Source organism: Choloepus didactylus, chromosome 14 (genome assembly GCF_015220235.1).
Source record: "Choloepus didactylus isolate mChoDid1 chromosome 14, mChoDid1.pri, whole genome shotgun sequence".
Lineage (NCBI taxonomy): Eukaryota > Metazoa > Chordata > Mammalia > Pilosa > Megalonychidae > Choloepus > Choloepus didactylus.
Genome location: NC_051320.1, coordinates 17988605 through 18006739, shown reverse-complemented (window position 1 = coordinate 18006739; position 18135 = coordinate 17988605). Strand labels below are relative to the sequence as shown.

Below are 18135 nucleotides of genomic sequence, written 5' to 3'. Positions count from 1 at the left end.
GCACTTCTCGGGATATACCCGGAAGATCGGAAAGCAGTGACACAAACAGATATCTGCACGCCAATGTTCATAGCAGCATTATTCACAATTGCCAAGAGATGGAAACAACCCAAATGTCCATCAACAGATGAGTGGATAAATAAAATGTGGTATATACACACGATGGAATACTACGCGGCAGTAAGAAGGAATGATCTGGTGAAACATATGACAACATGGATGAACCTTGAAGACATAATGCTGAGCGAAATAAGCCAGGCACAAAAGAGAAATATTATATGCTACCACTAATGTGAACTTTGAAAAATGTAAAACAAATGGTTTATAATGTAGAATGTAGGGGAACTAGCAGTAGAGAGCAATTAAGGAAGGGGGAACAATAATCCAAGAAGAACAGATAAGCTGTTTGACGTTCTGGGGATGCCCAGAGGTGACTATGGTCTGTTAATTTCTGATGGATGTAGTAGGAACAAGTTCACTGAAATGTTGCTATAGTATGTAACTTTCTTGGGGTAAAGTAGGAACATGTTGGAAGTTAAGCAGTTATCTTAGGTTAGTTGTCTTTTTCTTACTCCCTTGCTATGGTCTCTTTGAAATGTTCTTTTATTGTATGTTTGTTTTCTTTTTAACTTTTTTTTTCATACAGTTGATTTGAAAAAAGAAGGGAAAGTTAAAAAAAAAAAAAAAAAAAAAGAAAAAAGACAAACAAGGAAAAAAAAAAAAAAAAAACGATGTAGTGCCCCCTTGAGGAGCCTGTGGAGAATGCAGGGGTATTCGCCTACCCCACCTCCATGGTTGCTAACATGACCACAGACATAGGGGACTGGTGGTTTGATGGGTTGAGCCCTCTACCATAAGTTTTACCCTTGGGAAGACGGTTGCTGCAAAGGAGAGGCTAGGCCTCCCTGTATTTGTGCCTAAGAGTCTCCTCCTGAATGCCTCTTTGTTGCTCAGATGTGGCCCTCTCTCTCTGGCTAAGCCAACTTGAAAGGTGAAATCACTGCCATCCCCCCTACGTGGGATCAGACACCCAGGGAAGTGAATCTCCCTGGCAACGTGGAATATGACTCCCGGGGAGGAATGTAGACCCGGCATCGTGGGATGGAGAACATCTTCTTGACCAAAAGGGGGATGTGAAAGGAAATGAAATAAGCTTCAGTGGCAGAGAGATTCCAAAACGAGCCGAGAGATCACTCTGGTGGGCACTCTTACGCACACTTTAGACAACCTTTTTTAGGTTCTAAAGAATTGGGGTAGCTGGTGGTGGATACCTGAAACTATTAAACTACAACCCAGAACCCATGAATCTCGAAGACAGTTGTATAAAAATGTAGCTTATGAGGGGTGACAGTGGGATTGGGAATGCCATAAGGACCAAACTCCACTTTGTCTAGTTTATGGATGGATGTGTAGAAAAGTAGGGGAAGCAAACAAACAGACAAAGGTACCTAGTGTTCTTTTTTACTTCAATTGCTCTTTTTCACTCTAATTATTATTCTTGTTATTTTTGTGTGTGTGCTAATGAAGGTGTCAGGGATTGATTTAGGTGATGAATGTACAACTATGTAATGGTACTGTAAACAATCGAAAGTACAATTTGTTTTGTATGACTGCGTGGTATGTGAATATATCTCAATAAAATGATGATTAAAAAAAAAAAAAAAAAAAAAAAAAAAAAAAAAAAAAACAAATGAGGCATCTTCTTGACCAAAAGGGGGTTTCAAAATTAAAAAAAAAAAAAAAAAAAAAAAAAAAGAGAAGATGAAAGCGGAGGGGCCGCACTGTCTGAGCTAGTAGTTCAGGCTGTTCCCTGGCTGTAAGAAATGCCTTGACTGGTCTTTTTTAGTGACAAGGAAAGTTACTAAGAGTTATTAACTTTTTAAGAGTTATTAACATTTTTAATAACTGGTTATAATAATTTCTGGTTATAATAATTTATATTATTAACTGGTTATAATAATTTCTAAATTTATCATCTCTCATTTCTAAATTTATCATCTCTCCCTATTCCAAATCTGATTTTAGAAATGTTAATAACTCTTAAAAAGAGTTATTAACTTTTTTCCAGAATCCTTTGAGTCTACAGAATCTCTAGGTGTCTTCCACAGAGATCTCTAGTCTCAAATGTAGTATATGGAAAAGTACATAAGGTAGACATTTGAGAAGCTTAAAAATAATTTTTCCCTCTACCTAGCCATTTACAAAGTTGAAAGGAATTAAATATTTTGAAATCTCAACTAGAAAATTTCAGTAAAAGCTCTTGGCTTCACAAGGTATGGTTATTTTGTGCACTTTGTAGTTTTTGTTGTTGATATTCTTCTAAAGAACTTAATGAAATCACCAAGTATAGGGGCGGAGAGACTGGTTATAATAATTTCTAAATTTATCATCTCTCACTATTCCAAATCTGATTTTAGAAATGTAAAAGTTCTTAATAAGGTTGTCTCTTCTCTTTTCTCTTTTATATACAGTTGAGGATCTAAAAATTCCTTGGTTCCTTGAAAAGAGAGACTATGTCCCAAAGTTTTTCCTTTGTAATAAGTGCTCCCTGGTAGTCTCACTCCTTCTGGCATTGTTGAACTTTCTATTCAGAAAGGTAATTCGTTAGCCCACATACTAAGCTTGACTTCTGAGGGCCTGCAGGAGGAGGAGAGTAAAAGACTTATTTATACAACCATGGCTTTACTCTCTTTCTAAATAGGACAAATAAGAGGATTTTTATTTCTATTGAGAGTCTCTTGTGTTATAAATTTTTCGGTTAGTAAAGTGGAAGAAAACTCTTAACACTGCTCTAGAGGAACTAGGCAAAATCACAAAGAAAATATTAAACTTTAAAACATATTTAGAGACTGAAATGTTAGTCAATGGAACCTCAATCAACAAAGATATCAAAATGTGTCCATAGAGTTCAAAACTAGAATACAAGTCACCAGGAGCCAGGTGGGGGGTGAGGAATGGGGCACTAATGCTTTATTGGCTCAGAATTTCTGTTAGGGGTGAAGGGCAAGTTTTGGAATGGATGTTGGTGATGGTAGCACAATGTTGTGAATATAATTAACACCACTGAATATATTTGGATGTGGTTAAAAGGAGAAATTTTAGGTTGTATATGTTACGATATAAAATGTTTAAAAAAAACATAAAACCCTGCAACACAGTGAACCCTAATGTAAATTATGGACTGCGGTTAATAGTTATAATAATATTGCTTCATCAATTGTAAAAAAGGGACCACAATAATGCAAAATGTTAATAATAGGGGAAACTGTGTGTTTGGGGGTGGGGAGTATGGGAACTCTGTATTTTCTGCATGCTTTTTCTGTAAACCTACAACTTTTCTAATTTAAAAAAAGTGAAAAAAAAGATAAAATATTCTCATTAAAAAAAAAATAACCAAGAACCAAACTGTCTTTTGACAGTGTTGGGGTGATTTAAAGGAAAACTATTAGGCTGTGACCTTGAAAGTTCTCCCAAGATTGACCTTGGCTTATTGGCCTGGAGCTCGGAGGAATGGATTTTTATTGATCTCATTCAAGTCGTTAAGTGAATTATGCAGATAAACACATGGAAAACCCAGTGCCTGCACTGGGCCAAAGAAGAAACAGAATCACTTTGTAGGTCCCGTCTGCAAAATTCAAATAAAAGACACTCCTGTGCTATAAAGTCAACGTACAAATGCTCTGGACATTCTAGAACTCTTGACCATGTTATTAATGGTAATCTGTGTGTGTGTGTGTGCAAGTGCGTGCAAGCAGGAGATGATGAGTGAAGGGCAACTTAGCAAATACAACTCTCCTACTGTCAATGGCCATAGTTGTTGGTCACCCTTGCCTGGTCACATGAGCAAACTGCAGAGAGAGGGGGAGCTGTCTGTCACACAAAGTCCTCCCCAAGACCCCAAGGGCACCCACCACCCGCACGGAGGGGCCTTTCTTGGAGGCTGGAGGAGACCTATCACTTGATGACAGGCTTTGATGCCATGACAGTGTCATACTTCTTTTCCAGGGGTCTTGGGGACCCAAGAGTATGTGCCAAAGCATGCTCTAGGTGCAAAAAATGGTAGTATTAATTTCAATACATTTTATACATGTGTCAAGAAAACTATAGCATTGTTTCAAATTATAAACATATGCACATTGTAAAATTTGTCTGCTCCCCATGCAGTTTATTGTAAATTAATTTTATTTGTTTCCTTATTACCAGAATAATACACATTCTAAGAAATTTGAAAATAGATTAAACATTGCTTAAAAAATTAGAAAATACAAGACATGAAAGAAAAGTCATTTAACATCCCACCACTAAAGACACACCGTTGCTGTGTTCTGTCATTCAGGATAGGTATGTTATGTTGTAGTAACAAGCCACCGCGCTTTTTATCATTTAAAGCTATAGAGATTCATTTCTTGCTCATACTAAATGTCCCTGCTGGGTTGGGGGGTTTCTGCTTGGTTTGCTCTCAGCAGGGATGCACCCTGCCCCATCTGGGAACATTGGGGCTGCCAGAGCAGGAAAAACATAGGCGGAATCACACCGAAGCTCTTAGGGCCTGCCACTGGGAAGTGACAAGCTGCTTCTGTCACCCTTCTCAGGCCAACACATGCCTGACTTCAAAGTCACCAGGAGGTGGAATTCTGTGTGCCCAATTGGGGAAGGCCCAAAAGCGATGGTGAATAGCACCAAATACTGTCGGGGCTGTCACACCACCCCTTCCCCTTCCCTCTCCCCTCTCTTCCCCTCTCCTCTCCTCTGCTTTCCCTTCCCTCCCTCCCTCCCTTCCTCTCTCCCTTCCCATCTTCCTTCCTTTTCCTCAATGGGACCCTGGTTTTAAATTGGACTTTAAAGTATTTATTGATGTCCTACAATATGCCAGACTTGATGCTGATGATACAGTATCAAATAATACATTTGTGTTTACAGAGTTCACAGAGTAGTGGGGAAGATAGAAAATTGCAATTATGTCATGTTTTTTTAGTTTCTTTAATTCTTCACTAAACTATCAGTTCATGCCTGGCATCTCTTCCATTCAGCAAAAATTTCTGAATTTTTGAGACAACTAATGATAAAGTCTGAGCTATATTCTCTAACTTGGCAGTAACTGCACCTCTCCAAGGCCCTCTTTAATTTCAACCCCTTGTTCTACTCTCCCTAAGATGATGAAGTCAGGTCTGTGTTCACTTGCTTCATCTCTTGTATTTTCAATCACTCTCTAATATTTTTCTTTGGAATGGTGGTGACCCCAAGGGGTAGTTTGGAATGCTGATCCCTCCTCTAACCCTTAAACCCACAAATACATATTTATACTAGATAATTTAGCAAGCACATCTTCAAAACTAGTTCCCTAGGCATCCTAACTCCACTCTCAGGGTGCTAACTCTAAAGCCCTCCTAAACGGAATACTAACTCATCAGAACGTGTGAATTGACTCTGTCCAGGATTCTCTTTTTACTTCCTGAAGATTCTCATCTGTTCTCTGTCTGCCTTATTTTTCTAAACAGGGTAAGTATTGCAGCAGTAATGTGTTAGAAGGACAAGGAACCTGATATCAAAGAAAGTGTGGGAAGAATTGAATATTATAGAATATAATTATATTATAGAATATAATATATATAATAATATTATATAGAATATAATAGAATAACATCAACACAAGATGAATGAAAGGGGGCCTGTGTCTGAGAGAGTCAGGAGGTCATAAGCATAGATGTAAAAAGGCAGGAAAAAGATTTAAAAGAAACTGGGAAAGGCCCTCTCTGATAATTAGGGGAGAACAAAATTCTACAACTTCTCAGGTGGGATGAACTCAACTGCGAAAGGGAATGAGATGGAAGGGATTCTATTGCACATAAACCTAACAGTGAAATAAGTATTGAAGGTGATGGCCCTTCGTGGTGGAAAATAAGAGAGCAAGTCAGAGAAATAAGGCGTCACTGACTTGGCTATCACCCTTTCAGGGTAGTACAAGGTATCTGGTGAAGAGGGAGTTATGCTGGGCTCAGGCTGGAGGAATTCCCAGAGGAGGACACTCTTAATGCCCTGATTGTCACTGCCAAGGACTGTCCTACCCAAACCTCCATGAGAACCTCTGACCCAGCAGCTGTTGGCCAGTTGTCTACTGTGCCAAGCATTCCAGTTATATTCTTAAGCAGCATCTGCCCTCCGTTCTCCTGGTTTTCTTCTTACGTCCTCAGGCTCCTCTTCTGCACACCCTCTAAATGCTGACAGCCCCTGGACTCTCTTTTCCACCATCTCCCTGGAGAGCTCATACACGCTGGTGACTCCAACAGCCATCTTCCTGCAGACGGTTCCGTCTCCAGCCCAAACCCTTCCCTAGCTCCACCCCGTCATGCCCAATGCCCTCAGGCTCCACCTCTCCACGTAAACACCCCTGTCCCCAAATCTCTCCCCACCCCCACCCAACCTGCTTTCCCTCCAGGGCTTTCTAGCTTAATCACTGGTCCCACCACCCACCCAGTTGCACAAACAGAAAGGATATCTAGTGGATGGTGTCCTTGAGTCTTCCTTCTCCAAGCACTGAGTCTTCCCAGAGAGAAACTGATGGTCTAAAAGTTATAGATTCAAGGGGATGCTCAAGGGCATTATCTGCAAGTTGGGTGGGTGGCAGGCTGAAGGTCATTTCTGGGATATCTCATATTTCCTGGGTAGAAATATGCCACTCTCCTGGAGTCCTTCCTAAAGCCTCTTCACCAGTGGCAGGCCTTGACGCTCTGATTTATTCCACTCGCTGCAGTGAGAGTTCTTCTGTGGCTTCCATTGCCCTCAGAAAGTCTAATCTTCTTAGCACTACTTTTTAAGAGTCCTCATGAGCTTGACTTCTCCCTCCCCTTCTGAGCTCTCTCTACCCCTTCTGAACCACTTTTAGAATTATGTGTGGGCCATGTTCTCCCTTGCCTTAGGGCCTTTGACCTTGCTGTTTCCTCCGCTGCACACATTCTACTTACCAACTTCATCTTTCAAGTCTCAGATCAGAAGTCACTTCCTCCAGAAAAAACTTTCCTGGCCCCAACCCTGGGTTGGGTGCCCCTCCCGTGTGTCTTCAGGGTAATCCTGGCCTATCCTTTAGGATAACACTTTTCTGATGTGTGCTAAGTGTCTACTTGTCTTTTCACGGTTGGACTTGAATTTCCTAAGGGCAGGGGGCTCCAGGGGGCTCCTTTTCTCACCTTGGCTCGCACAGCACCTGGCCTGTGTCTGGCTCTGTTAAGAGATATTTACATGAACAAACCCTATAGATTATTCACATTATACAGATGAAAACTAAAGCTCACAGGATTTAGTGAATTTATTCAAAGTCACCAATCCAATAAGTGGCTGAACTATAATTTGAAGAGGTCACATGTACCCCAAAGTTCTAGGTAAGGCAGGAAAGGCTAACTTCCTTCTCTTCCCCTGGAAACTTTTGTTTTGGGAGTCAAACAAAGTACAACAGAAGTACAACAAAAATGTGGAATGATGTGTCAGTTATGGCTTTATGTCTCATCAGCTGATCCATGTCTGGTCTGGCTCTAAGAATGCTGTTCCAAACTATTTGGTACTAGACTTTTATCCTGGTACAAGCATTTAGAGTTCTGTGGGTAATTGACTGAGTTCATTGTCGAATTTAAGCTTTGGGAGACATGGATTTAATTTGCCTGGGACAATCTCAGCTTTTTTTAATTGAATTAAATCAGTTCATATTTAAAAATATCCTGTGTTTCTTGGCATGTTTAAGATTGAAAAGTGACAAATCTGACTCTACCAGGACCAGTTTTAATGGACCTCAGCTCTTAGCTCCAAGAGACAGATAAAGGGACATAAACCATTGTCATTATTTTTGACTCAGTGATATCCAGTTTTTCATTCACTTTGGACCATCAGCCAGAGTTGTTATATCTAATACCTTGGAACCCTATTTTTCAAGCAGAATAAAAAGTAGAATGTCACCCACTAAAATTTTTTTCTTCCATGAAGACTCCTGATAATTTTAATAAAAATCACACAAATTTCATTTTATGGTGACCCCAAGGTAAAGTTGCAAACTCTCAAAATATGTAGTCCTGAAACCTTAGATAAGCAGAAAATCTTTGCATTCTCAGTAAGTCACTATCATTGGTTCCACTGAATTCATAGTCTCAAACTCCTTAGCATAGAAAGAGTTGTGTTAAGTTTAAGTTTACTCTCAGGAAACTTTACCCACCTTTTAGACTTCTAATCTTCTCTTGATTCTGTCTTTTTAAATTCAAAACCACATCACTCTGACAGCACACTTGCCAGCCTGGGCTTCAGTCTATGTCAGCACTGGAACCCATCCAGCCCATATCAGTCACTTAAAGATCTGCCCAACATTGCTAGGAGAGCCCTACACCTTTGCTACTCAAACTGTGGTCCCCAAACCAATAGCTTTGACATCACCTGTAAACTTGTTAGGAAAGCAGAGTCCCCAGCCCTGCCTCAGACCATAATATCAGAAAATGAATTTTAACAAGATTCCCAGCTGATGTGTGGGCATATTTAGGTGGGGAAGCATTGGTCTTCATCAGCATTAAGAGAAAGTCAGACAATAGTATTCTACCCAGGAAATACGAGATATCCCAGAAATGACCTTCAGCCTGCCACCCACCCAACTTGCAGATAATGCCCTTGAACATCCCCTTGAATCAATAACTTTTAGACCATCAGTTTCTCTCCGTATCTCCCCAGTCTTGAACCACAGGCTTAGCCTTTATACAAACATCTTCTGTGAGTCATTTTCTAGTTGAGAGTTTCTACCTGGTTCTTTGCCCTTGTTGGGACACCTGAAAATTGACCTAAAGGTGGCTCCAGGACAAGCTCCCTGCTCTAGCTCCAGAAAGAGAGTAAGTCTCTCACACTGATTGATATTCCCTCCCTCTGATTTTCCACTCCAGGAGCCCATGACCTTTAGGAGGTTAGGGAGTGTTGGAGAAGAGAAGACCGGCCTGGGGATAGCAAAAAAAAAAAAACAAAAAAAAACACATCACTCTCCACAGAGCTTATGAGATGAAAGCAGGGCACCACGACTCAGTAATAAGGTGCCCCTTTGAAGGGCATCACAGACACTTTTCTACTCTAATGACAGAGTTCTAGGAAATTGAAGAGCCTTACAGGGTATTTCAAGAAGCATATGATAAAATCTGAAGGAAAAAAAAAGCCTTTCGCCCCACTGCCCAAGATGTCAAAAGGAAAGAAGGCCACAGGGATAAAGGTGGCCTGGCCCCTGCTGACATGAAGATGCAGGAGGCCAAGGAGGAGGAAAAGCCCCTGTATGAGAAAAGGAGCAAGAATATTGGCCTTGGGCAGGACATCCAGCCTGAAAAGGACCTCACCCACTTTGTCAAATGGCCCCACTACATCTAGATGCAGGAGAAAAGCACCATCCTCTACAAGCAGCTGAAATGCCCCTGCCATCAGCCAGGCCACCCAGGCCTTGGACTGCCACACAGCTACTCAACTGCTTAAGTTGGCCCACAAGTAGAGACTAGAGACCAAAAAAAATGAGATGGAGCAGAGGCTGTTGGCCCAGGCTGAAAAGAAAACTTTCAGCAAAAGGGGTATCTCCACTAAGAGGTTGCCTGTGCTTCGAGCAGGGGTGAAAATTGTCACCACCTTGATGTAAGACAAGGCCAGTTGTGTACCCCAACAAGCTGGTTGTCTTCCTGTCTGTCTTGTGTCAAACAATGGGGGTCCCCTACTGCATCATCGAGGGGAAGGCCAGGCTGGGGCAGCTCATCCCCAGAAATATCTGCACCCCCATCACCATCACACAGGTAAACTTTGAAGACAAAGGAGCCCTAGCTGAGCTGGTGGAGGTCCTCAGGACCAATTACAATGACAGATACGATGAGATCCACCATTACTGGGGAGGCAATGTCCTGGGTTCAAATTCTGTGGTTTGTGTTGCCTCACCAGAGGAAGCAAAGGCTAAAAAACTTGCCACTGAACTGGGTTAAACGTACACAGTTGACTTTTCTGTACTTAAAAATTAAAGTTTGCCTTAAAAAAATAGACATTTTCCCTATTCTTTCCTATAAGTGCACCTAAAAATTCTGGACATTGTATATTAAACAAACTTAAGAAGACTGTAAAGTGGAGAGAAGTAGGCAGACTGGCTAGGAACCTCAAGACTCAAGGAAACAACATGTTGATGAGTTCCCTGGGTTTCTTTTTTTGCTTCGTATTTCCCAGACTTGGAGCCGAAGATGCCAGGAACCTGAAACACCAATGGGCACACATCAAAAAATAAAAAAAAAATAAAAAAAAGCTACAGGAAAAACTTATTCTCTCTAGCCAAGGAAAGGGGTAGCCTACCCAGTCCAAAAACTTTTAAACAGTAACCACTCTACTCCAGCTTATAGGAAAAACTGTGGTTGACCCCCTCCCCCCGCCCATGCCAGCAAAGGCTGAGTGGGGAGCCTACACTTCCCCTCCAGTGGGGCTGGAACCAGGTGCCTCAACATCCCTGCTGCAGAGCTGTCATAGAAGGCCAGGTAGAAAGCCAGGATTTTCATCCCCATGGGCAGATAACTGGACCAGAAATTTCTGCAGGTCAGTAGAGACCATGTGGGGAACCTTGACTATCTCCCCCACCAACGGTCTTCACTTAGGGTGGTGTCAGAGGAGGCTTAACGGAGACTCAGGGCTTTCCCCTTCATTCAGGAGTAACCAGGTGACCCCCATCCACCATGGTGTCAGTGGAGACCACACGGGGAGCTGGAGCTCCCACTCCTGCCTTGTGGTAATGACGAGGCCCTTCTGCTTTGGGTGTCAATGAAGACCAACAACCTGGACTTCCACCTCCACCTGGCAGGAATGAGGTGGCTCCTGTGTCTTCCCCTGTCCAAGCGGTGGCAGAGTGGTCAGCTAAAACAGAACATTTAAATAAAATCCAGAGTCTTAGAACTAGAAGAGGAAATATATGCAAACCACATGTCCAGTGAAGACTAGTATCTAGAATATATAATGGACTCTCAAAACTCAACAGTAAAAACAGCAAGCAATCTGGTTAGAACATGGCAAAAGCCATTAAAGGATATTTCACTGAAGAAGATAATTTGAGATAAGAAGATAAGCGAATGAAAAGAGGTGCAACATCATTAGCATTAGGAAAGGCGTATTAAAGCCATGAGATATCACTATACACCTGAGTGGCTAAAATAAAACAAATACTGACAATGCCAAATACTGGAGAGGATGCAGAAACACAGGGTCACTCAGACATTGCTGGTGGGATGCTCAAATGATACAGCCTCTGTGGAAAAGTTTGGCCATTTCTTAAACTAGACATGTAACCCAGCATTTGTACTCCTGAAGATTTATCCCAGTGAAATGAAGATTTATGGTCAGGCATAAACCTGTACATGAATGTTTATAGCATCTTTATTTGTGAAACCCAAATACTGCAAACAACCTAGATGTCCTTCATTGGGTGAATGGCTAAATAAACTGTTGTAAGTCCATACCATGGAACGCTACCCAGCAAGAAAATAGAATGAACTATCAATACATGTAACATCCTGGATGAAACTCCAGGCAACTTTGCTGACTGAAAAAAGCCAACGCCAAAAGGTTGCACACTGTATGAGTCCATTTATATAATATTCTTGAAATGGCAACATGATAGAATCAAAACAGATTAGTGATTGCCAGGGGTTAGGGAGTGTGTGGGGATCAAGAGAAGTGGGTGTGGCTATAAAAGATTGACAAGAGAGAGTCCAGTGGTGAAGGAAACTTTCTGTATCTTAACTGTATCAATTTCAAAATCCTGGTTGTGATATTATACTACAGTTTTGCAAGATGTTATCATTGGGGGAAACTGGGTAAATGGCACATGGGATTGCTCTGTATTATCTCTTACAACCGAATGTGAATCTACAATTATCTCAAATAAAATTTTTATTTAAAAAAAAACAAAAAATATATGATTATCATGAAAAGTTCAAAACTCCCCAAAATGGAATTAGCCATTTTTTAAGTACACTAGAAGCATTTCTAAAGATGGCCTTTTTCCTGCCTTATGTGAAATGCTAAAAACAAACAAAAAATCTGAAGGTAAAGTATTGTATGTAAGATACATTTCAGGATATTCTCTCCAAGGGGCTCTTTATTTTCTGTGGGAATCCTGGACAGTGTTAACTGATTCGAGTTATCTGGTAGAAACATACTTCATTTTTTAATGGGCACTTCATTTTCACACTGGCAGTATTCAAACATCACTCAGCTGCCTTTTCTTGTGTTTGATCAGGATTTGGGAGTGAGTGATAAAAGCAAGCCTATTTCCTCTCTTTTTCTTGGACAATCAGATACAGATGTTGGTGGCAGTTGGCTCAGTTTCCTGCTGGATAATGAAGCACCAACTAGTGCTATTTTTTAAGACTTGTAAAGCCGGCAGGCTAATATACTTCACAACAGGGTTCAAAACACAACTGACCTCAAAATCACACTGTCCTAAAAAGCTTGCCAAGCATTGTTCCCATTTGCTGCCCTCTCACACTATTTTCTGTTCTCACCTATTCTTCCTGCTCTTACATGGAAACTAGAACAGGACCATGCAAATTCACAAATACATTGAGCTCCCCCAGGGAGTAAGATTCTTCTGGTAACCAAATGCAAATAAGGAAAGAGAGGATGAGCATATTAGCTGTCTTTTAGACCTTCTGCCTCCTTCCATTTAGTATCTCTGAGTGTCTTTAGGGTCTTGCAGGAGGCATCCCTTCATTCATACAGCTGCATGTGTGTTGATCTGCAGACGGTGCTGTCACACACACACACACACACACACACACACACACACACACACACACACGTGAATTAAACTTTATCTGCTCAGCTCATGCATGTCCTGCTAATGACACCCATTTCTCACATCAAAGCATGCATATAAAATCATTTTCTGCAGCATAAATGGGCTTCACTGAGGCAAGAGAGCTTCTAAAAGCCCTATATTTCATGGTGATGGGTATCTATTAACTACGTGGTGGTCATTAGTGTGGAAGTCACATATTTACCTATTCATAAAGAAATGGAGAGCTCATGCAGTAAAATGCTTTTATTTATTTTTTTTTAATATATCAGTAGCAAGCATGAGAGAGAAGAGAATGTGCTCATTAGGAAGGCAGCAAGGCAATGGCTCCATCAGACAATGGGCTATGAATTTTCTTAGATTATATGCTCTGAGAAGTCATTGTTGACCTCTAAGAAGCTGTACCAACCAGTGTTCTCTTGAGGTTAGGAGGGACCTGGGATCAAGATAAAATTTTCTCTGCAGTTCCTAGAGCAGTCTAAATTCTCTGGTCATTCTACCAGCCATATGAAGGGAAACTGGCCTTCTGCCATCCTGGCCCGGACAAGAAGCTCAGGCTTGGATACTTCCTGGCTGTAATCTGAACAATATTCCTTAACCTTCCCCTTTCATATTCAATTTTGCTCAATGGTGCAACAAGCATCTATTTAGCTCCTCTTGTGAGTAAAATGCAGGAGGTTCAGGGCTGCATATGACACACTCCTTGCCCTCAATCAGCTCATTATCTAGTGGGAGAGATAGGGAAATAGCAATGCTTTGCTTGAGGGAAAGATTCAGAATTTTAGGATTCAGGGTTTAGATTTTTTGGTAGGTTTCTTAAGCAGAGCTAAGAAATAATTTAGTTAGCCAGAGCTGAAGATCAGGGGAAGGCCAGATATCCCATACAGATCAAATTAAAAATTAAAAAGCCTTTAATAGGATTAAATAGATCTAACAAAGGATTAGGTGATGAATAAACATATGTGAACATGTTTGAGGGTCTTCAAGAGTTTATTTGCCACAGGAGTCCCTACATTTTACTACTTTCTCTAAGCTTAAGCATATAGATGATTATATATATATATGGCATTTCTGCGAGACAGGGGCATGGCACAAAAGACAATGGAAGTAATTCAAAGCCAACCTTTTAGCAAATGTTCAGCTTTTAACAACACAAATGTCTTCGGTCTGTACCATCTCAATAAGCAAGTGTAATACATTTTTAAAGTTAATAGATATCATTTAAGAAAAAGCATTAAAATCTGTTAGGATAATTTACTGGCTAAGAATTATTGGGCACTTAGAACGTGCCAGGGAATTTTGCTAAGCACTTTTTAATATATCCTATCTAATACTTCAATATTATGTAGTTACCATTATTATATTATCCAAGTTTTACAGATGGAGACAGAGGAGGTAAAATTCTTACCCCAGTTCCCAAAGCAAGTAAGAGGCAGAGTAGAATTCAAATCCAGACCTGTCAGATTTTATAATTAAGCCCTTATCTCCTCTGCATATTACTCTACTTATTGGTTCATTTAAACTCTATACATTGGTAAGACGTGTGCGCTGGTAAACATCTCCATGTGGAATTTTAAGAACACACATTCTTCAAATCCAAGTTAAAATTTCTTTTTCGCATTTTAGCTGCATGTACTTTCCATGACAAGAGGGATGGCTCATGGTTGGAAAGTACTGTCATTTAAAGAGCGTTAAAGCTGTTATTAGAACAGAATAAACAAGTATTCTTAATAAGCCCTCTGGAAGTATCACAGATGAACACAAATATCTCCATATTGTTCCGGTCTTACTGGGACACAATTTATATTTTATACTAGAGATGTACTCATTTTAACATCATCTCATTCTGCAGAAGATTTGAGTTATCTTGGAACTTTCTTGTATTTGAGCATAATTCATTTTCTAATCACTAAGACTATACCACTTCTCCATATATATAACTCTCAACGAGCCATCTCCAAAATCAGCATCATGGAGGAGTCTATCCTTGAACAAAGTCATGAAGTTTATTTGGAGTGCAGTCCCTTCCCCAGTTCACCAGCACCCTGTTCTCTTCTTCCTGGGAGCAGGAATAAACTACAATTCCCAGATTCCTTGCCTCAAGGAGAGGCCATGTGACTAAATTCTACAGGATCTTTGTAGATGGAAGCACGTCCACCTCTTCCAGGCCCAGACATAAAATAGCTGCACAATCTTCCACGTTCTTTCTCCCTTGTCTATAGAGTTGGAAGTACAGGACTCTAAGGTCCCAGAAGATGCTGGAGCCCCAGAATGAAAGAAGCCCCAGCCTAGGAGCCACTTCTTGGAGGAGAGAGAGCTAGCTGCCCAGGAGAGCTTCTAACCAAGGACACCATTAAAGGATTTTATGGGAGTTAAGAAGCACACTTTCATCCTGTTAGTAAAACCAAATGCAGCATTGCTTTTTCTGTCCTGATAAGTTTGTGAAGCTAACTATGCAGGGTAAGGGATATCCATGCTGGAAAAATGACTGGGAATTATCAGATGATAGATGATATTTATGAGCTGAGTGTGGCCACCCAGGAAGGTAGTGAAGATGGAGAGGAGAAATAAATCCCAGGCCTGAGCCCTCAGCCTCACCAGTGTTCAAAGGGCAGGAATATGAGATAAATCCAGGACAGGAGTCATTCAAGTGGGAGAAGAACCAGGAAAGTGGGCGGTGTAGTGGAGGCTAAGAGAAGAGAGAGTTCTCAGAGTATTTCAGCATTTCTACAACTGACAGAGAGATCAGTTGTATCAAGTGCTCCTGAGAGTTTGAATAAGATGAGGACTGAGAAGTGTCTCTTGGATGTGGCAATGTGAAGGCAATTGGTGTGGTTGGAGTGAGAGCCTGCCTGGAATGGGCTGAAGAAAGAATATGAGAGAGTAAGTGGAGATACATGTTTTGAGGAATTTTACAGTGAAAGAGAGCAGAAAAACAGGGCAATAGCTAAAGAACTATGTGGATTGCAAGCAGGTTGTTATTTGTTATTTTGCTTTTCAGATGGGATATGTTACAGTATATTTGCAGACTGCTAGGAATCATCTGGTAGAGAAGAAATAACTGATTATGCAAATGAGATGGTTGACTTTTTTTGCAGGAGTAAGGTCTGTGGGGTTGCAAACCAGTGTATTAAAAAGTGCCTTAAGAAAGTACCATAACTTTTATCCCAGGCTAATCAGACAGGAGACAGAATACAAGGGTTCTGACTCATGAAGATCTGTCTCTTTGGCTATGAGACTATCAGGCTGGTCTCTTCTACTTGCTTTTGTTTCACAAATTGCTTTGTGAAATAAGCAAAGTCATCAGAGAGGAGTGGGGTGGGGTGTTGGAGGAATAAAGAGGAAGGGGCAAGATAAGTGAGAAGTGCCTAGAAGTGTGGAAGAGTGAATGTAGAGGGACCAGTATCCCACACTTCTTGGCTTCCTTTCTCTCATTTTCAAAACTTACCCATTCTCGGGCATATTAAGTGGTAAAACATTTCTGGAAATCAGTTTGGCTAAATGTGTTTCAAGAGCCTTAATATGATCATACTCTTTAACTCTGTATTTTCACTCTTAGGAAATAATCAGAGATATCACACATACACATGTACAAATAAGTGTGTGCACGCCCACACAAATGGTTACCAAAGCAATGAAAAACATCGAAATGGCCAATTACAGAGGAAGAGTTAAATAAATTATAGAATGTTCACACAATGGAATAATATGTAACCACTCACTTTTTTGGTAGACTATTTAATTCATGAGATAACTGAATGAAAAAGCAGGATACAAAATGTATATATAATATTGTCACACTTCTATAATATGTTAGGTAAAATATCTCAAAAACCTATAAAACACATATACTAAAATATTAACAGTGTTAATCTCTGGGGGTTGGATATAGGGTGATTTTTTTTCCTCATTATTTTTTCCTATGTTATATATGTATTTTTTTTACAATGAACAATTGTTACTCTTATAATCAGGAAAAAAAAAGATTTAGGAAATCCACACAACCTGCCAGTCCTTAATAATTTCTAGAGGTTTTGATCTCCTTCCTGACAATGACTTATAATGACTTTAATAAAAGTAAAAAATTTGGCTATTTTATATTCCTATCCTCTCTTATCTATGTAACAGATAGTAGTTCTTAGCTAGATCACAGTGAGGGTGTGAGGTTCAAATGAGATAACAATCAGGGTGGAACACTCAGAAGTATAAGGTGCCACATGTATGTAAAATATTTTTCTGAGTATTACAGTCATTTCACTATTAATTAATTACTTCTTTTAAGCAATCCAATATCTTAAGCACATTAAAATGCACTTAACGCAATAATGAAAGAAACAAGGACAAGAACCTGGCTACCCCATAATAGAATTTCAGATGTTTATGGCATTGAACTGAATTGTGCTAAAGGATGAAAATTATTCAGGAAATTATGCTGATACTGGTTATAAGATTTCAAAAATGAAATGATTCTAATTTACCACTGTTCTAGATGGCTAAAATCTTTTAAGCACACAGATCATTGAAGAAGACAGAATCAGAGGTGCTTCCTGAAATTAACTAAAGTTTTGAAAAATAGCATTCCATACTCCATGTCTCCACCTCTGTCACCTCCACACCTCCCATCAACATGCTTATGTGCATATTTCCATTCATGCTCACTTGTTCTCAAGTCACGTTCATACTCCTTAGTGTCCCTTAAGTGTTTCTTCTCTGTATCCAGCTTTGGCGGCAGTTCTGACCATTCTTTGTCTGAATTTTGATACCAGTTTCTCTATAGGACTCTCTCTGGGCTCCCCTGTCCTTCCTAACCTCTCTTCCTAAAATTTACATCTGATGACCTTGAAGAACCCTCTGGTGACTCCCCATCACCTTTTGGTTAAAGCCACAGGACTTTGGAGGGGACGAAAACCTTTGATGATCTGATATCTGTTTATCAGTCTAGCCTTCCATACTGCACTGCTCTCTCCATTCCTGCCAAACTTCTCCCCATCCTGCACCTCTCCTCTTGCCCCAGTCCTTCCCCACACCTCCCTGCCCTTCAAACCCAGTCCAGGTGCCATATCCTCCCCACTTCCCTTGATAAATAAAGTCTAATAGGCCCAACTTGGAGGCAACCACACTAAGCCTCACATCAGCGAAACCAAAAACCTAAGAAAGTTTCTATTTTCTGTAAATGCCCAGCTGAGTACAGAATGTGGCACACAGTGGATGTCAATAATTATTTAAGTGAATAAATAAATTAACCATGTAGGAAGACTCAGGGATTTTCTGACACAGTTAGTTTAAATTTGCCAGCTTTTTAGACAGCACGTGTTTAT

General features: G+C 40.4%; 1 protein-coding gene and 1 pseudogene across 2 annotated transcripts in view; one reads left to right on the top strand and one right to left on the bottom strand.

Annotated features, from left to right (window-relative positions):
* Positions 1 to 18135, bottom strand: part of CLVS1 (clavesin 1) — a 199282-nt gene that overhangs the window by 38269 nt on the left and 142878 nt on the right. The window lies entirely within an intron of this gene.
* LOC119509626 lies at positions 9191 to 9968 on the top strand (annotated as a pseudogene).